Source organism: Typopeltis vanoorti, chromosome 17 (genome assembly GCF_054136105.1).
Source record: "Typopeltis vanoorti isolate ZY-2024b chromosome 17, IOZ_Tvanoo_1.0, whole genome shotgun sequence".
In the NCBI taxonomy this organism is placed as follows: Eukaryota; Metazoa; Arthropoda; class Arachnida; order Uropygi; family Thelyphonidae; genus Typopeltis; species Typopeltis vanoorti.
The window spans coordinates 95,700,908-95,727,165 of record NC_143565.1 but is presented as its reverse complement, the minus strand read 5'-3'; the positions used below and the strand labels follow the sequence as shown (position 1 = coordinate 95,727,165).

At 36.8% G+C, this 26,258-nt stretch overlaps 1 protein-coding gene across 5 annotated transcripts in view; it reads right to left on the bottom strand.

Moving 5' to 3' along the window:
• The window catches only part of Ars2 (arsenic resistance protein 2), a 394,921-nt gene extending 387,167 nt beyond the window's left edge, over window positions 1-7,754 (bottom strand). For 4 of the 5 annotated variants that reach the window (XM_090407032.1, XM_090407029.1, XM_090407033.1 and 1 more), the window contains exon 1: window positions 7,680-7,754. The gene's annotated coding sequence lies outside the window, so the exon portion shown is untranslated. Of the gene's footprint in view, window positions 1-6,891; window positions 6,907-7,679 lie in introns of those variants that run through there. The other variant, XM_090407030.1, reaches the window with a different exon arrangement.
• Window positions 7,755-26,258: the final 18,504 nt, after the last annotated feature.

Sequence of the window (26,258 nt, the reverse complement as noted above, 5' to 3'; positions counted from 1 at the left end):
TATGCATATACACTAATCAGAAGTATCAGGAAAAAGGTAAAGTGTTCTTGACAATGGTAGATGTAGTTGGACCAAAAATAATTAGCATTTGTGATGACAGAGGATATCATTACAGAAACAGAAAAGGATGAGTTCAGTATATTATATTCAGAGGGAAAAGCAGTTTTGCAGATAATTGCAGACTTAATCCAACCACAGTAGAAATCTCCAATTTTAGTGGTAGCAAGAGTAGGCAGTAACAGTGGGTTTTTGAGACTGTCTGCCTGGTGTGAGATAGCGATTATTTATCCAGTTGCATCCCATGGCACACAGGCCAAGGTCCATTTCTTGTGCCACTCATTCCGATTCTCTTTCAGCTCTCCCAAATAGCACATTCTTCTTACCTTTTATATCATTCTCTGATAAGTTAGTTTAGCTCTCCCCTTTTCCCTTCCAGGATACATATCAGAGCTCCTCTTAAAATCTCTCTGCTCCTCTGTGTTTTTTTTTATTCTACTGGTGGTACGTTTTTGCTCAGTCCATTTATATAATTCATCATTTGTTATATGTTGAGGCCAAAATATTTTTAATATTTTATGCAAACACTTTGTTTGAAACCTATTTAATTTAGCTTCCTGTTTTATTATAATATTTGGATGATTTCCATATATTATTTAGTTTTCTGAGAGCAGTATTTGGGTTGCTACAGACTAGTATCATCAGAAATGCATTCTGAACTGCAATAAATCAAATGGATAAAAAAAATTAGGATGCATTCTCCCTCTAGTCTGTATCCTCATAATGAGGATACAGACTAAAGGGAGAATGCATCCTAATCAAAGGAAGGAGAATGTACAGAATAACTCCATAATAACTGCCTTAAGTGGTGTGTGATGGAAGGGACTTGTAATACAAAAATAATGGATCTGGTACTAGCATGTGAGAATCTGTCTGTTCATGAGTTAACCATTATGCCTTTAACTGGTATGAATGACTGTGCAGTCATAACTTGGGAAGTCAAAAAACATGTAAGAACTCTTAAGACGAGACGTATGTGGAATTAATGATTATAATAAACACAAATGATTATAATAAACTGAAAAGGCAATGCAAAGCAGTATCTTGTTATGAAAATCTGCATGGTATAGGATTCAGCAATGCATGGGAAATTGTCTGAGCATGACAGTATTATTTCCAGGCCTCCATGCAGTCAGACAACTTATCACATCAAAAAAAAAAAAAAAAAAAAAAAAAGCAAAAGCGGATTATGAAAGGAAACTAGCTTTGCAAGCAAAAGAGAATCCCAAACAGTTCTTTCACTATGCTGCAAGCAAAAAAAAAACTGCACACAGCAAAATGATTTTAAGGAATGACAATGGTAAGGAGGTCACTGAATCAGTCGATATAGTGGAGTTACTGAGCGCGCACTTTGCAAAAGCATATCATCCAGGTGGTGACATTGAAAAAATGAAGGAACCATTAGTTTATACAGGAATAGTGATGAATGAAGTGGAAGTGACTAGTCTATTACAGAACCTTAATGTGAACACATCTGTGGGATTGGATGGTATACTGGCACGGGTCTTGCGTGAAGCGGCTAAAGAATTATCAGTGCCCTTGACCATGTTGTTTAATCTGAGTCTCAGGTCTGGCTTAGTCCCGAAGGTGTGGAAAGAGGGGAAAATAGTTTCACTGCATAAAGGAGGATCCAAGACTACGGTTGCAAATTACCGACCGATTAGCATATCAGGAGTCGTTGTCAAGGTCTTGGAGAAAGTAGTAAGGGAAAAATACAGGAATGGATTGATGAAAACAAGATACTGTACAGGGGACAGCATGGCTTTGTGAAGGGTAGATCATGCTTCAGTAACTTGCTCAAGTTTTATAACAAGGTGATGGCTGAACTGGATAAAGGAAATGGGTTTACAGTGATACTGCTGGACCTGGCAAAGGCGTTTGACAGGATACCACATGGAATACTAATCCGTAAACTACAACATATGGGAATGGATATAGGGTTGGTGAGATGGATAGGTGGTTGGTTGATGGAGAGATATCAAAGAGTAGTTTATTCAGGAGTAGAGTCCAAAAGACGGCCTATGACTAGTGGTGTGCCGCAGGGTTCTGTTCTTGGACCACTGCTGTTTAATCTGTTCATTAACGATATAGGGAAGGATCTAAGTGGAACAATTCATTTGTTCGCTGATGATGCAAAGTTGGGTAGGGCAATAGTGAATGCAGAAGATGTCAAAGTCTTGCAGGATGACTTAGATAGATCGGAGTTCTGGGCTAAGGAGAATGGATGTCAATTTAATGTGACAAAATGTAAGGTTATGCATTTTGGGGTGAAAAGATTAGCAGCAGTATACCACATTGGTGGAACTGTACTGAAAGAGATTGATGAGGCCAAGGACTTGGGAGTGTTGGTGGATAGGAAGATGAAGTATAGGGGGCACATTGCAAAAGTAGCTAAATCAGCTCATCAACTCACTTGGTTGTTGAAAAATACCTTGACAAGCAGAGACAAGCAAGTTATTGTACCTTTGTACCATGCCTTGATAAGACCTCATCTCGACTACTGTGCCCAGATTTGGTCACCTCGGTTCCTTCTTGATGGGGAGGAAGTGGAGAGGATCCAGAGGCGAGTGACTAAGATGATAACAGGTCTATGGAATGAACCATATGAGAACAGGTTGAAGATTTGTGGGTTGCAGAAACTAGTTGATAGGCGGAGGAGGGGAGATATGATTGAAACATTCAAATTGCTAAAGGGATCCTATAGGATTAATTCAGAGGATATTTTTGAGATAATACACTCTTTAATTTATCCTCATATGCGACATTCCTGACTCTAAAGACAGTCATCTTTGCACTCTCTCAAATGTTTCCTTATCACACTAGGTGACCAAATCGTGCACAGAAATCAAAATATGGCCTAAGAGGTTTAGAGTGATGGCACAATATCTCCTTATCTCTACTTGTTAGGGTCTTCACATTATAACAGCAATTTTCTGGGTAACCTTAGCAGCTTCAGTGATATGGCTCCTGTACTTCATGAGATCCCCAGATCCTTCATCTCCTTAACCTCTGTGATCAGAGTTGCTCCAATATAACAAACCTCATTCCATCTTCTATAACCAAAGTGCGTGACATTATGCTTAGCAATGTTGAAGTGACATCCCCATTCTTAAACCCAAAGGTTTCATATATTCAAATCCTCTTATAAAACATCACAGAGCTTCCTGGCATTGCCCTTCCTAATTTAGCATCATCAGCAAATAACAAAATATCCCCTCTCAAACCATGAACTATATCCCAGATATAAAAATAAATAACAATGGTCCTAGAGAACCCTGCTTGAAGGAAGCAATACCTGAATGCATCCCCCAGAGTATGGAAAACAAATCGCACTAGAGTTAAATGGTTATTCAACCATTGCTTCCAAGTATTATTTAGTACTTTGAAGCAAGAACTGTATTAAAAATAATAATAAATAAATAAATAAAAATAATGCTTATATCCAGAAGAAAGTAAGACCAACTAGAAATATATAAAGCATTAATGGTTCACTTCCGTAAGGTATACATTTTGGATCTGACACTGAAAAAAGTGGTGACAGAGCTCAGGTGCAATATAAAGAGCAGGTCAGGAGAGTGATGGCCATGGTGAGAAAGGCCAATAGATTCCCCTCTAAGCTAAACTGTGTACATGCACCCACTAGTCAAAAAAAGGTAGTGCACATGTCTGGTAACTGTGCATAACAATTTTTTGCCTCCAGAATGTCTTGTTAAGTTAATGATTTTTTAATGTATTACAAACACAAATTATATGATAAATTGCTTATTGTATTTAGCAATTACTCCTGCCCCTGTTTCTGTGTTCCATGTTACTCTAACCCATTCCAACTTTAATTTTTTTACTAACTTTAATTTTTTAAATTCAATAATTAATCTAATCAGTTACTTTTAGCCTGTGCCATGTGGGCATAAACTGATGCTGATATCAGCAAGTTGCAGAGGCATATCTGTTCAAGCGTACCTACTGTATGGCTAGTACAGACTTGAATTTATGCAAACAGTGATAGAATTTTGTAGCTACATGGATTTAAGCAAATTAATTTAGTGCTCCCAATTTTACAGATTATAGATAAATGAAAAAAAGAGCAACATTAATATGAGAAACATTATACTAGCAGTTTTAGTGCATTACACCTGAGAGGAACTGACATTTTAGTAGACAGGAAGATGAAGTTCAAAGGCCATGTAGCAAAGATTGGAAACACAACAATACAACTCAGAGGATAATTGCAATGACAAAACAAACCAAAACATTAAACAATAATTAAATAGGAAAACAATCATTAAAAGAATATTTAGCTCGTTTTCAACTGGTTTCTCAGGTCATCACATCAGAAGTTCAATGTTGGACTGAAATTTTTTACTTATTTTTTGTTGCACACTGTGCATGCATGCATATGTAATAAACTGCAAAAATTTATTATTATTATTATTACAAGGATATTAGGAAAGAACCTGACATTGTTAACATCCAGGAATGTGTTAGCAGAGCTAATCTCAGATGGTATGGTCACTTAAAACAGAATGGGAGAGGAAAGATTGGTAAAACAAGTGTTCTCTGCCAGGTCGGCAGGAAAAAGATCCAGACAAGATATTGGTGGACTCATACGGTAAAAAGTGTCTTAGAAGATAGAAATATAAGATCTGATAATGTTGGAGTCTTGATAGGTAACAGATTGATTTGGAGGAAAATTGTAAATAGGAAGTTAGTATTGATGTAAATTTTTCATGTAATACTATCATATCCTGTACACCCCCTTGAGGGTACATGTCAGGAATATGATGATGATTATTACATGACACCTCCAGGGAGTCCAAAGACTCATCGAGGGAGGGCATCTACTCTACAACTCTGTCTCCACTACTCAATCCACCAACTACTACGAACCGCAACTACCATCATCATCTACTGCCCACCACTAGTATTTTCACAGACAATCACAAACATCCATGCCCATAGCAGGATTCGAACCCGAAGCCTTTTTGACTGGAGGGCAGATACACTAACCACTCGGCCAACCAGGCCGGCTTTATGAGGGAAAATAAAATAAAATAAAAAATCCAAGATGTGTACAATTTGGAAAAACACTGCTCCAAAGCATTTCACAGAGATGCTGGTGAATGAAGAGTTGACCCCATTCCATAGCTTTTATAGATTACACTCCAGCAGTATATTTCAAACAGCTTGTTATACAACCATGGATGTTCAGTTGTGCTAAATGAGCAAACCATTATAAAGTTAAATCAACTCAGTTCCTGATCTATTTCTGAACACAATGCATCTTATGGAGACAGATTATTATGCTGAAAGTAACCATTACCAAATGCATGCAATATAAGCATGCATGAAGGGATGCTGTTAGGTGGTGATATTTAGACATCACTTTACTGATATCAGCAGATCTACATATGATAAGAAACATTCCCCTGCTATTACCAGCCTGCAACTTAATATATTCTGTTGATTCTTACTATTGTCGCTATACCCTGGTTCTGTCATCAGCATGGAACAAAATAATCAGAATTGAGATTCCACTCATGTTCAAGCATCCTCATTTCTATTTTATCCACAGCTGCTTGTTTTTACCTGCTACACATTGAATCTCAGTGAAATCATCTGCTGTTGTATCCCATTCATGTTGAGTCCAATGCACTGTACACTCTGACATGCTACTTTATAGTACTGCATTACAACTGCCAGCCTGGTTGGCCGAGTGGTTAGTGTATCCGCTCTCCAGCCAAAAGGCTGCGGGTTCGAATACCGCCGTGGGCATGGATGTTTGTGATTGTCTGTGGAAATACTAGTGGTGGTGGTCATCGGTAGATGGCGTTGGCGTAGTTAATGGATTGAGTGGTGGAGACAGAGTTGTACAGCAGGTGCCCTCCCTCGATGAGTCTTTGAACTCCCTGGAGGTGTCAAATAATAATTATAATTAATTAATTATTTGAATTATAACACACACTTGTGATTGTGCAAAGTCCTGTGAATCCCATTTGTATTTTTTTTTCTCTCTCTCTCTAATCATAGAGGATTGCCAAAAGCTGATTTCTGTTTGGAAGATCATTCTGAGTAAATTTTAAATGTAGCCATGTGTGAAAATGCTTAAGCAAAGTAGCAGTTTCAAGGTTATATACCAGCATCTGGTGGCAACTTTTATACCATGTTCAAAGTTACTTAGGCTATGCTGTAACTAATTATTATTAACAATATCATATCACATCACTAGATTTCAATGAACACATATACAATGTGATTCTTGCCATGAGTTTTGAGAATGCTGATACCAGACTAGAACATGAATAACGGCAATGTGTTTTGTGACTTCCAAATGAAAGTGTACAGTATCATGACTACTGTCCCATGTACAGATATTGAATCTAGTAGAAATGAATTATTATTATCGATATCTTTGTTCAACTCTCTTTGTTTTATTATCCTTAACTTTCTTTGCTTATAACAATATCTTAATCAACACCTTTAAGTTTTAAAAATGTGTTATATAAGTTTCATTGAATATTGGAAAATAGAAAATATAATGCAGCATTTTGCTGATTTTATAAATAATATATTGAAATATGATTTAAGATGTTAATTGCTTGGGGTGAGACCACCATCTAGCATATTGATGGACTGAAATAGATTAAAAAATTCTATGTCTGGTTTATAGGATTTGCAAATTATCAGATGTCTACCCACAGTACTAATACTAAAGCACTATCAGTTTACAACCTTTAAATGAATGGGATTCAAATTATTATTTTTTAAATAATAAATTCATAGCTGCTCAATTGCACCAGTAGCTAGTCAAAATAATTTATCAAAATTTTAAATTACCACAAACTGCTAAATCTTCTTGGGTGACAGACTATACACAAAACACAGGTGTATAAATACCATCAAAATTTTAAAATACTATTAGGTGATATAAATCTGAAGAGATCAGCAATTCTTCAACATCCAGAAAACACAAGAATGCTGAGGAATTGCCGATCTCTTCAGGTTTATATGATCTAATAGTATTTTAAAATTTCAGTGTTGTTTATACACCTATGCTTTGTGTATAAAGTCTGTCACCCAAGAAGATTTCGCAGTACGTGGTAATTTGAGATAAATTACTTTGACTAGCTGCTAATGTAACTGAGCTAAGTTTTTCTTTTTTTTTTTTTTTAATAATTTGAATCCCATCCATTAAAAGGATGTTAAACTGACAGTGCTTTAGTATTAGTACTGTGGGTGGACGAGGAGGGTAGGGATCTGATAATTTGGAAATCCTATAAACCAGATCCCTTTTTCATGAACTAAACAGATGAAATCTAATAAGAGTAGACTACAAAACAAATTCAAGGGCATAACAATAATTGGAAATATATTTCAGATCTGATAAAGATAAAAGATTTCCAACTCGAACTTGGTGATTTGAAGATTGCAACCTGCAAAGCTCAAAAAAAAAAAAAAAATTAGGTTAACATAACGTCGGCATTAAATGTGCAGCAGTTACACACCTCATGTGAGACATTCAATATAAGATACAAGATAGAATGTTTCAGTGTTAATCTATGAATGCGTGGTTGATTTTTGATTATCAATTGATATCTGACTAATAAACACCAAAATTAGTTTACCTTCAAAAAGATCTTTTTTTTTTTTTTTCCTTCTTTCGCAGTATCAAACACAATGCAAACAATATTACATCAACTACACGTTTAAAATATATATCAAATGAGCATGCGCAAAAAAAAAAAAAAAAGTATTACAATACTGTTTATAAAAGCACAGACAACACTGAAAAGCAGACATTATCGCATTTATCCGATAGGTGGTAATAAAATAATAATAGAATAAATGCATACAGGAGCAGCGGTTGTTTTCCTTTCGATTTATCACATTAAATTTGGACTAGAGAATTATGTTTTACATCAGTCTACTTATCGCTGACCCACCGAAAACTGGTCTTGAAACTTCAGCTTTTCTTTTGTACTGCATAAATAAGTCCATGTATTAAAAGCTATTATTGGAAAATCTCTTTCGCTCTGTGTGTGTAACTTTTTAAAGTGACTTTAATGATAGACCATTGCACTGTAATAACTTTATTGGAAAACACTCTCCTGACTAAATTCAAAATTTAATATCAAATGGAAAGATGAATACTCCAAGTAAAGTGTACAGTTGGCGTTTGTTTGCTATCTCAAAAATAAGCATTTGCTGTCGAAGACGTAGAAAAGACCATCCAGTTGTCTAAAATAATTTTTTTCAACCTAATCATTGGTTTCAATATATTCAAATATGAAATAGTCATAAACCATTTACACATTCTTCACAAAGTTAACGAGATCAGAAAGAACAGAGGATTTCAGATTAATCCTCTCAAGACAACATCATGGTTCTCAAAGGAAATACAGACAGGGAAGCACCTGAGAAACAAGTGAATCTTACTAGAGAAAGAATTGAGGAAGTCAGCATGGTCGAGAACCTGAGATCCAATATAGACATGAAGAAGTGATGTTTAGACGACATTAGAAGAAGACTAGGGGCTAAAACAGTCAGAGATTTGCCTAAAATCTGGAAGATGGATCTTTCTCAGCAAGAACAAAGTTGAGAATTCTAGATAAAGCTATTTTTCCAACAGCGCCATATGGATCTCAAACTTGGAACATAAAAAGTATAACAGGAAAAGGATAGTTAATTTTATGATATCGCGTTACAGAAGGTTGCTGAGGATATGATATAAAGAAACGTGATCAAATGAATGGGTGCTAGAAAATATCGACAGAACTTTAAGATATACAGTATATATAATTCCAGCCTTTCATCCATTAAAGGATGAAAGGACTTCTCAAAACAGTAATAGATAAAGTAGTTGACCTTCAGTGAGATAGATAGATGGTGTATCTGGAGTGATTAATTTTCAGAGTTTATGACTTCAGAAAATCATACAACACGACGAACTGACTAGGACTGGTCCGGAAAATAACCAAGGAAAGCACTGACCATACGGAATCTGATGTGACCAAAAAGTACAGCAATGGATGCTTCCTTGGAACTGTTGTTATGACCAATAGTTCCAAAACTATTAGTTATAATTTTTTATCTCTAATCTCACTACTTTGCAAACGGGCAGTTTCCTACATCGTTACCTGAGTTTAATCTCCTGGATTCTTGCTTTTCCTACAATTCTTGAATTGGTGATCTTTCATGAATATTTTCTCTCTTTTTTCGATATAACACATAGGGAGAACATTATCCAAATTGCTACAATAAAAGTCTCGTAGTTTTCAGGGGCATTTCTCTTGATAGTCCTGAAGGTTTGTGCTCTCTCCATACTTCACCTCCATACTGTATCTCTGTGCTGACCTTTTACTTTAGTCCTATTCGATTACTATTTCCCTCTGCGAGAATTTAGCCCCATTCAACCCAGTTCGAAGAAGGACAACACAACTTTACTATCAAATTTCCTTTCAATTTGTTTCACTTCATTTCCTTTTAAAGTAATAATAATAATAATAATAATAATAATAATAATAATAATAATTATTATTATTATTATTATTATTATTATTATTATTATTATTATTATTATTATTATTACAGGCGACTCCAGGGAGTCCTTAGACTCATCAAGGGAGGCCCTAAACATCATGTCCACACAACTATACGATATTCTCACAATATCTATCATACCTTGCCTTGAACTCATTCACCATCATAGCATCCACAACAGACTCTGGCAGCATATTCCACCCTTGATAACCACACTCTTGCCCAGCTTCCATAGGTGTCCCCTAGTTCTCCCACCACCAGTCCTGATCTCAAATATATCCTCTGAATTAATCCTATAGAAACCCTTTATTGAGTGTCTCAATCATATCTCCCCTTTTCCGCCTATCAACTAATATCTGCAACACATAAATCTTCAACCTGTTCTCATAAGGTTCATCCCTGCTATCATCTTGGTCACTCGCCTTTGGATCCTCTCCACCTGCTCCCTATCAAGACAAAACCTAGGTGACCAAATCTGGGCACAGTAGTCGAGATGCGGTCTTATCAAGGCTCGGTACAGAGGTACAATAACTTGCTTGTCTCTTCTCGTCAAAGTATTTTTGAACAACCAAGTGAGTTGATGAGCTGATTTAGCCACTTTTGCAATGTGCCCCCTAAACTTTAACTCCCTATCCACCAACACTCCCAAGTCCCTGACCTCATCAATCTCTTGGAGTACAGTTCCACCAATGTGGTATACTGCTGCTAATCTTTTCACCCCAAAATGCATAAACTTACATTTTGTCACATTAAATTGACATCCATTCTCCTTAGACCAGACCTCAAATCTATCCAAATCATCCTGCAAAATTTTGACATCTTCTGCATTCACTATTGCCCTGTCCAACTTTGCATCATCAGCGAACGAACTGTTCCACTTAGATCCTTCCCTATATCGTTAATGAACAAATTAAACAGCAGTGGTCCAAGAATAGAACCCTGTGGCACACCACTAGTCACAGGCCATCTTTTGGACACTACTCCTGAATAAACTACTCTCTGATATCTCTCCATCAACTACCCACCTATCCATCTCACCAACCCTATATCCATTCCCATATGTTTTAGTTTACGGATTAGAATTCCATGTGGTATCCTGTCAAATGCCTGATCCAGGTCCAGCAGAATCACGGTAAACCCATTACCCTTATCCAGTTCAGCTGTCACTGTGTTATAAAACTTCAGTAAGTTACTGAGGCATGATCTACCCTTCACAAAGCCATGCAGTCCCCCATACAGTATCTCATTTTCATCAATCCATTCCTGTATTTCTCTTGACTACTTTCTCCAAAACCTTGACAATGACTGCTGATATGCTGCTCGGTCAGTAATTTACAACCGTAGTCTTGGATCCTCCTTTATACAGTGGAACTATTTTCCCCTCTTTCCATACTTTCGGGACTAAACCAGACCCGAGACTCAGATTAAACAACACGGTCAAGGGCACTGATAATACTTTAGCCGCTTCACGTAAGACCCGTGCCGGTATTCCATCCAGTCTCACAGATGTATTCACAAGAAGGTTCTGTAATAGGCTACTCTCCTCCACTTCATTTATCACAATTCCCGTATAAACTAATGGTTCATTCATTTTTTGAATTTCACCACCTGAATGATATACTCTTGCAAAGTGATCGCTCAGTAATTCCGCTGTATCGACTGATTCAGTGACCTCTTTATTATTGTCATTCCTTAAAATCATTCTGCCGTGTACAGTTTTTTTTTTCCTTTTACCATATTAAAAGAAACTGTTTGGGATTCTTTTTAGATTATATAGCTAGTTTCCTTTCATAATCTGCTTTCGGTTTTTTTACCGCACTCGTTACCCTTCTGGCCTGCGCTTTATACCGTTCGTGTGCCTGCAGGTCACCCCTTTCTTTAAATTCCCTCCACAGTTGTTTCTTTTTTTGCAGCTGAAGTTCAATGGTGTTATTCATCCATTTAACACCTACTTGTTTTACTATTCGGACCCTAGGTATGCAATCAGCCATAAACTCCTGTAAATGCTCCTTGACACTTCCCATGCTCTATCGACATCCAGCCCTTGCAGTTTTGTATGCCATAGCACTGATCCAAGCAATCTCCTACGCTTGTCATACTTGCCAGCATGAGAAATCCACATATACCCTGTCTAAATCGAAAATTCCACACCTTTAGCCAGCTCCCAGGTCAAGACCTTATGATCACTCTCACCAATAGCTGGCAACATATTCATTACAGTCAAAATCTCAGATGCTATTACCAGGTTAACCACTCTCAAACCCCTAGTATTTTCAATTACATGCTGTCTCAGATAGTTATCTCTTAATAATCGAATAAAATCCATTTCCTTCCTCACATGTGTCCTCTCCTCTCTTCCAATAAATGGTACAAAGGACGGTTATTATTATGGAGGTTTAGTTGAAATCCCCCATAATAATTACCCTCCTTCCACTCATTTCATCAATTTCTTTATGCATACTAACTCCACCATCTATTCCATCACCTGGTCTTTAGCAGCACCCAACTATATATTTTGTTCTGCCAGTCTCAATCTCACTCCAAATAGCCTCAAATGAGCTCTTTTCACTATCCTGCAATACAACCTCAATTCTCCTTGGCTGCAGTTCATCAGCTATCATCAATAACACTCCTCCCCCCATTTTATTCTCTCTGTCCCTCCTGAACACACTATATCCTACACATTTTATCCCACTAACTATATCATCTTCCGACAGCCATATTTCACTAATGTCAATAACCTGTGGCCAGAAAGAGCCAACCAAGGCCAAAAATTCTTCCTTCTTGTTCCTAATACTCCTGGCATTAGTATACATGAAATGCAGAGGTCCCTTTGTCCCATCATGAAAACTATTTACAGTTAACTTCTAAGCTAACTGGGAAATGGCCCATTAAGTAAGTGTGCATTATATGGATGTCTTCAGCTATCTCTATTTAGTTGAGTTGAGTTTATTTAAACATAGGATTTATGTTTTGTTTTTAACTTTAAATGCTGCTAATTATACCAATTAGTATGAAACAAAATCAGCTAACGTAAGCCTTTTTATTCCCATATCGGGAATAGGCGAGGCCGTTCTAGCCCAATGTAAATTTTGGAGACTGATTTGGCCCTTCAATCTCCAAGGGTAGCTATCACTAATTACGCAGCCCGTGGTGAAGATACGGCTCAACAATTGCCGCTATCTCGTGGTCCCTAATCTTAACGCAATATTTTAAATGTCTGAAATACTCTGGGTTCTACGGTCGATTTTTTTCCGTTTATGGGACGACAAACCCGGAGTTTCACGGAAAAAAATCCCACCAATCCATACCAGACATCGATTAACTCGGGCACCGGCCGATAGTTGTCTGGTTTCACAAACTAGGCAACTATTATTATTATTTTATTATTATTGTTCCGGGAAACTCCAAGGAGTCGACAGACTCATCGAAGGAGGCCCTAACATCATGTCAAGAACAACTATTCAACATTCACACAGTATCTATCATACCTTGCTTTGAACTCATTCACGGTCGTAGCACCCACAACAGATTCTGGAAGCTTATTCCACTCATTTACCACTCTCCAAGTAAAGAACCTAGCTCTAACTCCCTTCTCAACCACGCTCTTGCCCAGCTTCCATGCATGGCCCCTAGTCCTCCCACCACCAGTCATATTTTCAAAAATATCTTCTGGATCAATCTTATAAAAACCCTTCAGTAATTTGAATGTCTCAATCATATCACCCCTCCTTCGCCTATCGTCCAATTTCTGCAACCCACAAATCTTCAACCTATTCTCATAAGGTTCATTCCACAGACCTGCTATCATCTTGGTCACTCGTCTCTAGACCCTCTCTACTTCCTCCCCATCACGAAGAAACCCTGGTGCCCATAGCTGGGCACAGAAGTCCAGATGGGGTCTTATCAAGGCTCGATACTGAGGAACAACAACTTGTTCGTCTCTGCATGTTAAAGTATTTTTCAGAAGCCAAGTGATTTGGTGAGCTGTTTTAGTTACTTTTGCAATGTGCCCCCTAAACTTCAACTCCCTATCCACCAACACTCCCAAATCCCTGGCCTCATCAATCTCCTGGAGTATGATTCCACCAATGCGATATACTGCTGCTATTCTTTTCACCCCAAAGTGCATAACCTTACACTTTGCCACATTAAATTGACATCCATTTTTCCTAGCCCAGTCCTCCAAACTATCCAAATCATCCTGTAAAATTTTGACATCTTGTGCACTCACAATTGCTCTACCCAACTTTGCATCATCAGCAAACAAGTGAACACTTCCTCTCAGATCCTTTCCAATATCATTGATGAACAAATTGGAAAGCAGTGGTCCAAGAACAGAGCCCTGTGGCACTCCACTAGTCACAAGACGTCTTTTAGACTCCACTCCTGAATAAACCACTCTTTGATATCTCTCCTTCAACCACCCTCTTATCCATCTCACCAACCCTATATCTATACCAATCTGCTCCAGTTTACTGATTAGGGTTCCGTGTGGTATCCTATCAAAGGCCTTGGCAAGGTCAGTAGTATCACTGTAAACCCATTACCCCTATCCAGTTCAGCCGTCACTGTGTTATAAAACGTGAGCAAGTTACTGAGGCATGATCTACCCTTCACAAAACCATGTTGTCCCCCATACAATATCCCATTTTCATCTATCCAATCCTGTATTCTTTTCTTGACTAATTTCTATAAGACCTTGACAATGATTCCTGATATGCTAATCGGTCGGTAATTTACAACAGCAGTCTTGGAACCACCTTTATGCAGTGGAACTATTTTCCCCTCTTTCCACCCGCTCGGGACTAACCCAGACCCGATACTCAAATTAAACAAAATGGTCAAGGGTACTGACAATTCTTTAGCTGCTTCTCGTACAACACGAGCTGGTATACCATCCAATCCCACAGATGTATTGACATTGAGGTTATGCAATAGACTACTCACCTCCACTTCATTAACCACAATTCCCGTATAATCTACTGGTTTATTCGTTTCTGCAATGTCACCACCTGGATGATATACTTTTGCAAAGTGCTCACTCAGTAACTCAACTATCTCAACTGATTCAGTTACCTCCCTACCATCGGCATTCTTTAAAATCAATCTGCCATGTACATTTTTCCTTTTACTTGCTACATATCTAAAAAACTGTTTAGGATTCTCTTTAGCCTGCATGGCCAATGTTCTTTCGTAATCCTTTTTTGCTTTTCTTACCACACTCGTCACCCTTCTCGCCTGCGCTTTATACCGTTCGTGTGCCTGCCGGTCACCCTTCTCCTTAAATTCCCTCCATAGTTGTTTCTTTTTTTCCAACTCAAGCTTAATGGTGTTATTCATCCATTTAACCCCTACTTGATTTATTATTCGGACTCTAGGTATACAGTCAGCCATTGCTTCATGCAAGCACTTCTTAACTACCTCCCATGCACTATCAACTTCTAGTCCTTGCAGTTGTACATGCCATGGCACTGAACCAATCAGATTCCTAAGCTTGTCATACTTTCCAGCCCGATAATTCCACATGTACCCTGTCTTAATTGAAAATTCTACACCTTTAGCCACCTCCCAAGTTAAGACCCTATGATCACTCTCACCGATTGGTGGCAATGTGGTCATATTTGTTACAGCCAAATCCTCAGATGTAATTACTAGGTCAAGCACTCTCTGACCCCTAGTATTTTCCATTACATGCTGTCGCAGATAGTTATCCCTTAATAACCGCATAAAATCCAGTTCCTTCCTCCCGTGTGTCCTCTCCTCACTCCAATCAATGCGACCATAGTTGAAATCTCCCATAATAATCACCCTCCTTCCACCCATTTCTTCTATTTGCTTGTGCATACTGTCACCACCATCTTTTCCATCACCTGGTCTATAGCAGCACCCAATTGTATATTTAGTTCTGCTAGCCACAATCTCACACCAAATGGCCTCAAATGTGCTCTTTTCTCTATCCTGCAATTCAACTTCTATTCTCCTTGGCTGGAGCTCATCAGCTATCATCAACAATACTCCTCCCCCCATTTTATTCTCTCTGTCATTCCTGAACACACTATAACCATCACATTCAATCCCACTAGTTATATCATCTACAGTCAGCCATGTTTCACTAATACCTATAACCTGTGGTCTGGAAATGCCAACCATGGCCAAAAACTCTTCCTTCTTGTTCCTAATACTCCTAGTATTAGTGTACATGAATTTAAGACCCCCATTAGCCCCAACCCTACCTTGATGCCTTATATTAACTATCCCACTCAGATTTGTTGTCCTTATTTGCTCTGGCATATTATATTCATTCTTACATTCAACTGCCTCCATAAGGACTGTATCTCTAATCCCCCCCCCAACAAATCTAGTTTCCCTGAATTTGCACATCCACTACATTCAGCAACACTTTCTCAAGTCTTCTTACACCGTAACCATTCAAATGCAAGCCATCCATCTTATATAGATCCTTTCGCCCATCAAACTCACTCCACACATCCACAAATTCCACGCCACTCGTCATACATAACCCACGCATAAAGTCATTCGCAATTATAGCCCTCCTTTTAAACATTTCACTGTCATACCGTGGCAAAAGACTAATCATTCTAACTCTCTCAATCTTTTCTTTTGCTACCTCAAACAATTCATTCAGGTCTTCTATCATTTCCATTTTATCTCCTTTCAAATAATTGGTACCTGCCACAACAATCATTGCTTTCACCCTTTCCTTTTGCTCTCTAATAGACTCAGTTACATCCTTTATGGTCGCACCAGGTTGGTACGATTTTGTCAAATCCTCTACTAACACACCTCGTACTAACGAGTCTCCATACAGCACTCTATCCTTCATTTTGTTCATGTTCACATTCATACGTCTATTTTTCCTGCCATACCTTTTAGTATTGGTTGGTTCATTCAGTCTACTTTTGTTCATGCAATCTAGGTGCTGTTTTGCTCTTTCTATCGCACTATTCAACAACGCGATCTCACTCAATGCATCTATCTCATCTTTTTTGTTCTCTGAGAAACCATTTATACTATCATTCACACTTTTTACATTCACACTCTCACAATTTTCATGTGCAACCTTGCCGTTTCTTGTCATATCCCTATTTCCTTCATTCTGAAGGTTGACAAAAATATCACACTCACGATCCGAAACACACTTCAATTCCTCATTCTCCCTACATTTTCTACATACATTCAATCCTTTATTATCATCTAACCACACTCCGACCGCACTCCTCAAAGCGTACATTTCACAGCTAGTACACTGACTCATTTCTTTTATGCTACCGTTCTTTGATAACGATAGCGAACCTTCATTACTGGCCGCCATTTTCCTTCGCACAGGTGCCATTCTTATTTGCAACGTGTTTTGTCAAATTATACGTTATAACACACCAAAAATAGACGCACTAAAATACGCAAGGCAAACAAAACAAAACTACACAATATTAAGTAATTTGTATCGATAACTGAAAATGATACTTATCTTATCTGGAGCTTGCACGAACACTACACATTACGAATTCATCTAGCGGCGACTTCCCGACATAGATTATGTTATAAAACACTTTAGTACACTAACCACGCTAATAAAGCTCCAATAATATACCAAAATTACACACTTAAGTCCATTAAATTGAATCCAAAACACCAATAAATCAACAAAAAACACAAATCTCTCAGGAGCTCTCCGATAGCACGTCCGTTCACCAGCTAGCCTCGTTCATTCACCAGCTAGCTAATTGATAGTTAGTTCCTGAAGGAACTAACTATCAATTAGAAGCAAAGCAAAAATATGTATCCAATTTTTACTATCAAAAATATGGTACCTTATAACCAACATTAATTGCAATGGCAATGAAATGGACAAAATTCACAGAGAATGAGAGAAATTTATTTGAGGTTCGAAATACGAACCCATGCAAAGGTATACAATATTTCATGATATAGATGCTAGAGGAATTGGTCTAGTAAACGTACATTTAAAAACTCTAAGTGCAAGAGCAAAAATCGTAGAGAGAGCTTACTCGGAACACAAAGCATGGAGTGCATATTTCATACACTACATGCAGAGAACAATGCCCCACCAAATAATTCGCAATTTCATGGAATGGTATTTTGCCATTCGAGAGGAAGGGAACAGAGTGGTACAACTTCATTAATAACCGTATAGCAATAAAAGATTTCCTCAACATGAAACGAAAAATATCACATATCACTCTCACTCGAGCAGTTATACTACCACCACAACACCAAGAGATTGAAAGAGGTAAATTAAAATTATCCAATGTACTCACAGAGATATTCTGGCTACCTATAAACCCGAATTTAAAAAACTTTTCACTAAAAAGATCACCATGCTTGCCTATCTACCAAAATATGGTGTACGTATCAAGGTATTCCACATCAAGGCCCAGCCAAATGCTACTTCTGCCCTGAACCAGAAACATTATACCACATAATGTTATACTTTCCCCATACCTCTCCAATATGGAACACTATTCAGAAATTCATAAAGCACAAATGAAATCATCACAGACACAATAAACAGAAAGAAGATAAATACAAAATTAATAACGGAAAAACTCACATAAAAAGATTACTTAATATTATAATTTTCGTCTGTGCGTCACAGGCATCTTCAGTACATTTTAAGATCAAATTAAACAATAACTGACAATTCCAAAAAGCACCACCTAAGTAGCTAGTGTAAGGTAACTAAAAAGGTCAATAAATTTCTTAACAAAAAAAAATTATATATATAGTACAATAAAAATTTAGGAAAGATTAGCTGAATTATAAAGAACTATCTCCCATAAAGGGGATAGACGTAAACCATCAGATCTCTTTAAGTTAGGCGAGTGAAGTAAAGTTTCACATGTTTCTTTATAAAGCCGTTCCATGAGGGACCGACTTTTGTGAAGGACTCTTGTCGTTTCCAATGAACTCTATGTCTAGTAATGATGGCATGTTCTACAAGTCCAGACTGTTCAGGTTCAAGGTATTGAATATAAAACTGGTGTTCTTCTAGCCGAATAGAGGAAGATATTCCTGTTGGTCCGAAATAAGATAACCAACAAGAGCAAGGAATCTGATAAACACCTGGATAAGTGTTTACCATGATAAGTCTTTCTCACTTCTCCTAAGCTTGTCCTTAGGAGAAGTGAGAAAGGTGGAGATTTCTGAATTGTCGAAAAGGCAACAAAAGTATTCAGTGGTTTTAAAACTTTTGCTATGCGTTCATTAATGCCCTGCACATAAGGTATAGGAATGTGCTTTATTTCTTCTGTATATGAACAGGAAGACATATTAAACTAGGAAGACTTTGAACAGGAAGACTTTGAACAAGAATTTGAACAGGAAGACTACTCAAAGCTCTTTTGATGAAGGAATTCTTATATCCATTAGATAGAAAGGAAGAAGTAATATATTCCAATTTCTTTCTGTAATAGTTTGTCTGAAGAACAAAAGGAGTGAGCACGATGAACCAGTGTTTTAATAATTCCTGCCTTTTGACTGGGATGGTGATGAGATTCAGCATGGATATAATGGCCTGTATGAGTCTTCTTTCTATGGACTGATATATGTAGGTTACCATCTGGTTGGCGAAGAATTAGAAGATCTAAAAAGGCTAACTGCTTATTTGATTCTTCTTCTAGGATAAACTGAATCCTTGGATGAAGTGCATTTAACTTAATGAGAAACTGTTGAAATTCATCAGAAGAGCCATTCCATATAGCAAAAATGTCATCGACATATCTGAACCAATGAGTAGGTCTGGGAGAAATGTTGTCAAAGATACATTGTATACAAAGATATAAAGAAGTTGGAGATAGCAGGAGAAAGAGGATTGCCCATTGCTGTTCCTTCAATTTGTTGATACAACATTTTTAAAGGAAAAATAACCTGAATGTATTACAAAATCAGATATTTTTACAAGGTCTGAAGGAAATTCCTGTTGCAGTAATTCAATGCTGTCAGATAAAGAAACATTTGTAAATAAAGAAACAATATCTAAATCCAAAAAAAATCCAATACATTTTTATATGGCTTTCATTATTATTATTATTATTATTATTATTATTATTATTATTATTATTATTATTATTATTATTATTATTATTATTATTATTATTATTATTATTATTATTTTAACGGTGTCTCCATGGAGTCAAACAACTCACCGCGGGAGACCCGACATTGACATACCAACCACTATTTACACAACACCTGTCATACCTCTCCTTAAATTCATTCACAGTTGAAGCATTTATAACCATCTCTGGCAAAGCATTCCACCCATTCACAATCCGGTTGAGATTGAACAGGCAGCCAGACAGCTCACTCTTCAAAAGTTGGATAGGGTTGAAAGGCATCGTCTACTCCCTGTAATGGAATAAAAGGCATTAGCTGATTTATATATATATATATATATATTTATTTATTTATTTATATATATATATATATATATATTTATTTATTTATATATATATATATATATATATATATATATATATTTATTTATTTATTTATTTATTTATATATATATATATATATATATATTTATATATATATATATATATATATATATATATATATATATATATATATATATATATATATATATATATATATATATATATATATATATATATATATAAACTTACTCTGTATTCTACTTATGAACTAGAGAAAATAATTTGCTTGATGTAATGAACATTGAGCAGAACAATTTTTAGAAGGTAGTGCATCACTATATCAAGAAATCTTAGCATTCATCCATCATATAAATGAAACGAAACAATCACAACAAACAAACAAAACAAAAAAATAAAATAAAAATAACTTACAGATACTCAGATACATAATTAAATATCGGTCCATTTTGCGAAATATTTTAAACAGTGCAGTATTCAAACCTTGTGAAAATTATGAGTATGTTCAATGATAATATAATACTCTGTGAAACGAGTTTGTTATTACATTTTGTTGCTAATAAGGCTATTTAATTTTTAGAGGAGTTATTTTTAAGGATGGCTATGTTTTCTTTATAATCCTTGCTCTTCTAATAAATAGGACATTCATGCAAAGTTTAGACTTACACTAATTTCACGCACGAAAATATTTTAGAAATTCCCAGGGAACATATCAATTTCCGATTTACCAAGTCAGTGCTCAGGGTCGTCGCCAGATTAGATCGCTCCCTGAGGCAAGCAATTAAATATCGACCCTGATCAATTATAAGACAAAAATGTAAGAAAATCTCGAATTGCTAGTTTGATTTTATTACAAGTGAAACATTAATGCAAAACGATTGCATAATAATATTAAGTAAATGTTTGCTCTACGGGGATATCGCACAATAAAACTGTTTATAAGCTCTTCTAAATTTAAATTATAAACTATGTCCGCCTCTATCGATATACTTGTTGCTAGACCAACCAATCTTTCTTGGGTCATTGCTGTTCGCAAATAATCTTTAATCAGTTTAAAGCTTGGAAAACTTCTTTCTGCACTTGCTACGCTAACAGGAATTGTTAACGTAGCGACAGTGCCTATCGCAATATGGCTGAAAGAGTGTCCTAATTAAGCCGCGCCGTGAGGCAGGCTGTCTCTACGCTACACCCTGTCGACGGTAGTACTGTGAATACTCCGTTTAGTAATAAACTAACAGCTTGATTTCGTGTTCATGACTGTCGTCATTATCAGGGACTGATTATTACTAGGTGTAGGGAATGACTGACTGCAGGAAGGAGATACATTAGCAGGATGGGTTTGGTACCGGTCATTTGGAGAAACAATTGATTGATAAGTAATACTTGGAGAATCAGTATAAAAAAAAGTCAAGATGAAAGTTAGAGAAGTTTGTGTAAATAGAACAGACGAGTGATTGCAAAAATTAAGATTAATATCAACAGTGGAATGATTACGTTGATTATTATTATTATTATTATTATTATTATTATTATTATTATTATTATTATTATTATTATTATTATTATTATTATTTTAACGGTGTCTCCATGGAGTCAAAAGACTCATCGCAGAGACCGGACATTGACACACTAACCATTATTTATACAATACCTGCCATACTTCTCCTTAAATTCATTCTCAGTTGAAGCATTCGCAACCACCTCTGGCAACTCATTCCACCCATTCACAACCCTCCAGGTATAAAATCTAGTCCTAACACCCTTGTTAACCACACCTTTACACAGTCTCCAGAGTTGACCCCTCGTTCTCTCACTTCCTGCACTGGTCTTAAAAATATCAGTATCAATCCTGTAAAATCCCTTTAACAATTTAAATAACTCTATCACATCTCCTCTCCTTCGTTTCTCAGCTAGTTTTTGGAGCCCACAGATCATCAGTCTATCCTCATAGGGAATACCCCACAGACCTGCAACAATCTTTGTACCTCGCCTCTGAATCCTCTCCACCACTTCCCCATCACCAAGAAATCCAGGCGACCAGATCTGTGCACAATATCAAATTGCGGCCTTATTAATGCCTTATAGAGTGGAACAATAACCTCCCTAACCCTGCCTGTGTGTTCCTCAACAACCATATAATTTGATGTGATGTTTTGGCAATCTTTGCAATATGTCCTTTAAACTTAAGTTCTCTGTCCACAATAACTCCCAAGTATCTTTTATCGTCAACTTCTTGCAGTTGAGTTCCGTTAATATAGTAAACAGCATGTGATCTCATCCTCCCGAAGTGCATCATCTTACACTTAGTCACGTTGAACTGACAGCCATTTACCTTAGTCCATACAGTCAGCCTATTTAAGTCATCCTGTAAGATTTTACATCATTTGAATTGATTATCGCTCTTCCTAATTTTGCATCATCAGCAAACAAGTGGATATTTCCATTCAAAATATTTGCAATATCATTGATGTACAAATTAAACAATAGGGGACCAAGCACTGAGCCCTGAGGTACACCACTAGTCACGTGCCTTTTCCTGGACTCAACTCCTCCGTAAACCACTCTTTGATATCTGTCCACCAGCCATCCTTTAATCCAAATCACCATCTTCGGATCGATGTTCATTTGCTCTAATTTAGGCAAAAGAGTTCCGTGTGGAATCCTCTCAAAAGCCTTTGCAAAGTCAAGCAGTATCACTGAGTAAGGATTTTCTTTATAAAACCAATTTCTTGAAAATCTTAACCAGCACTCCAGATATATTGATTGGTCTATAATTTGCAACCTCAGTCTTAGAGCCTCCCCTGTGCAATGGAACCATTTTCCCCTCTTTCCACTCTATTGGCACTTTACCAGAACTGAGGCTTAAATTAAACATCCTGGTTAGGGAAGTTGCTAATTCTCTTACACATTCTCGTAACACATGGGCCGATATGCCTTCTAATCCAATGGCAGTGTTAGCATTAAGTATCTTTAATATATTAAGCACCTCAATTTCGTCAATCTCTAGACTCACATCAGTCAATGGCACATTTGCAACTGCACTGTCACTACCAAGATAGTACACTTTTGCGAAATGATCACTAAACAGCTCAACTATTTGATTAGCTTCTGTAATTTCCCTACCATCAACACTTTTTAAAGTAATCTTTCCATTGATATTCTTTCTTTTACTAGCCACTTAGCAAAATAACTCTTTAGGGTTTCTTTTGGATTCATCAGCCAGCTTCCTTTCATAATTACATTTGGTTTTCCTTACCATATAGGTTACTCTCTTTGCCTGTACCTTGTATTGATCATTGGAACGCTCATCACCTTTTTCTTTATACGTCCTCCAAACCTTTTCTTTATCTGCAACTCCTGTTTATTAGTATTATTCATCCATTTTACTCCTACTTGATTTCTCCTTCTGACTCTGGGAATACAGTCCGATACAGCTTTCTTCAAATACTCTTTGACAATCTCCCACGAACCATCATCAACTTTCCCCTTGAAATTGTCATGCTGAAAGCTGACTTCTCAGCTTGTCATAATCATCAACCTTATAATTCCATACCCATTCTTAATAGAATATCGGCACATCTTACAATCTCCCAGTTTAAGACCACATGATCGCTTTCCCCAAGTGGAGACATTGTAACTAAATTACTTATTGATATGTTCTCTGATGTTATGACCAGATCTAACACTCTAGAATCTCTTGTTCCTTCCACCACAAGGCTTGTCAATGGAGAGAGAGAGAGAGAGAGAGAGAGATGAACACTTTCATAAATCATATAGAGGTTAATTATAAATCTTGACTGGAGCAAATTTTTTTGTCTCATAATTGTGTATAAAAAGTATTAGGAAAAACAAAGATTTTGTACCGTACTCAGTACTTATTTGCACAACCGATGAATACTCAGTACTAATCGGTTGTGCAGACATCATAAGCAAAACAGAGAACTGATTGAGAGGGAAATAAAGATATACCAACAAAATAACAAAATGTATGTGCAATCTATTAAGCAAGAGGTTCTGGAGTAAAGTAGTCATGTGGGAAAACAATGTGCATAAGGATGATATCTGATACGAAAATTATTGGCGCTGGAGGTGGGGGGGAAGGGAAGTTAAATCCAATGTGAGGAATGCTGTCTGACAAAGAATACAATCTATCTCTGCAAGCTAAAGTCATCCTTATGCTGCAAGTGACAGAAATTAATATAAAATAATAACTCTTGACAATGCGGATAGTATGCAAATAGCAGAAGAGATGATTCCACTGACTGCATATTTTTGTTAAAAACTACCAGTCAGGTTTATGTATACAACGCAGAGCACAAGGCTAACTTTTCAATCGATGAAGAAAGTCAGTTGTTTTTTCTACTATGCTTATTGCACATAATGAATAAGAAATCGGCAATAGGAAATTACAAGTAAATCAACTGTGTCATTTCTGGGTACATTGGCGAAGAGACTGACAACAACTAAACTTGCCAAGATGTCTGAAGGTTCAGTCTTTTCACAAATGTACCCAGAAATGACACAGTGATCTACTTGTAAATCTTTTCCCACCTGACACTGTAGGATTATTCAAACACTGCATGGAAATCACTTTTTTCATATTTCAAGACAAAGATTGGGAACAAAAAGGAGGACTTGCCATGGGTTCCTCCTTTCTCCAGCCTTAGCCACCCTGTTTAGGGAAAATTTCGAACCTAATGGATTTAAAGACTATAAAAAGAGACCAAAATTTAGACGTTACATCGATGATATTTTCGTCATTTGGTCTGGAATGGTGGATGAGCTAATTGCTTACAAAGATTAGCTTAACAACTTGCATCCCAATACAAAATTCACTCTTGAACTAGAAAAACAAAAAAAAATGATCGTTTTCCTTGATATCCCTGTCGAAGTAAACGATGAGGAAAAAAAAAGTTTTAATTTTCCATATAGAGAAAACCTACCACAATAGGAAGGTTTTTAAATGCCGCTTCACACCACCATTCATTATAAAATGTAGGCATAATTAAAACTTTATAAGACAGCGTATACAATATATTAAGCATGTCAATAAAAGGAATGAAGAACTGCACTATTTCAGACAGAACCTCGTAATGCATTTGAATCCAAAACGATCAGTAAAATTCTTAATACATCTCCAGCAACTCCCTTACTTAAACAAGATTTCCACAATGCAATCACGGTGCCTTACCTCTTACATCCCATATAAAAACTAGGTGTCTGTGAGATTCGTTGCTCTTGTGGCGTTTGTTATGTAGACCAGAGAGGAAGGAAGCGAAAGATCCGCATATGTGAATACCTAAAAGACATAGAAAAATAAGCATAAACCAGGCATGGCATTCCACACAACTACTACTGGCCATCAAGTACTTTGGCAACAAACAAAATATTGATCGTAACTGTTTTACAAGAAAATTTAAAGTAGCCTCGCAAATGATTATGATCCCTACACAATGCACTAAAAATCAAGGCTTAATTTTAAATCAAGTATCGTCTGCTTTTATCAACGTCTGCTTTCACGTACCTAGGATATAACACGCGTGATACCACAGAACGTGATAGCAACAAGTAGCAATGTTCCAACACGCATACAGTAATGAATTTGCCATTTGTATTCTGGTTTATCGGATTACATGTCACAGTTCTGACGTTATCAAAAACATCTAATATGTGTATTTAATGGTTAATAGGCTTTTGTTGTGTAAAACGTGTAGGTACCAGTACCCCTGATGATTAAGTCGTCCATCTTACGAAACTTGTCGGGTTTTAATTGCTTATTTTTATTAAACTTTTTAATTACATAATAATCTGGTCTCAATACTGAAACCTTCCCACAGTTCTTGATCTGTTGGTTTTAGAGTATTACATACTACAAAAAATAAGACCATATCCAAAAGACCTAGTCAGGTCTTTATTCACTTGAACTTTAAGGAATTTAACAAAATTCTCTGGTTTGAGCAAGCGACAAAATTTTGTCTCTTTATGGACTCGCAAGAAGTTAGCCAAAGTGTCAATTTGATCTTTCTGGAATTTGGGAACTGATGCTAGTCTCTTTCAAGGAGACTTCCAAAAATTTAATAGGAATGCACACAAGAGCATCTTAGCAACAGACTGAAAGTAATGTGGCTGCACCACTTGTGAAATCACAAAGTGGATTTAAACTGTGTGGAGGATCTGGTCTTGGACAAAGTAGGATGAAATCAACACCTGAAATGTCTTGTG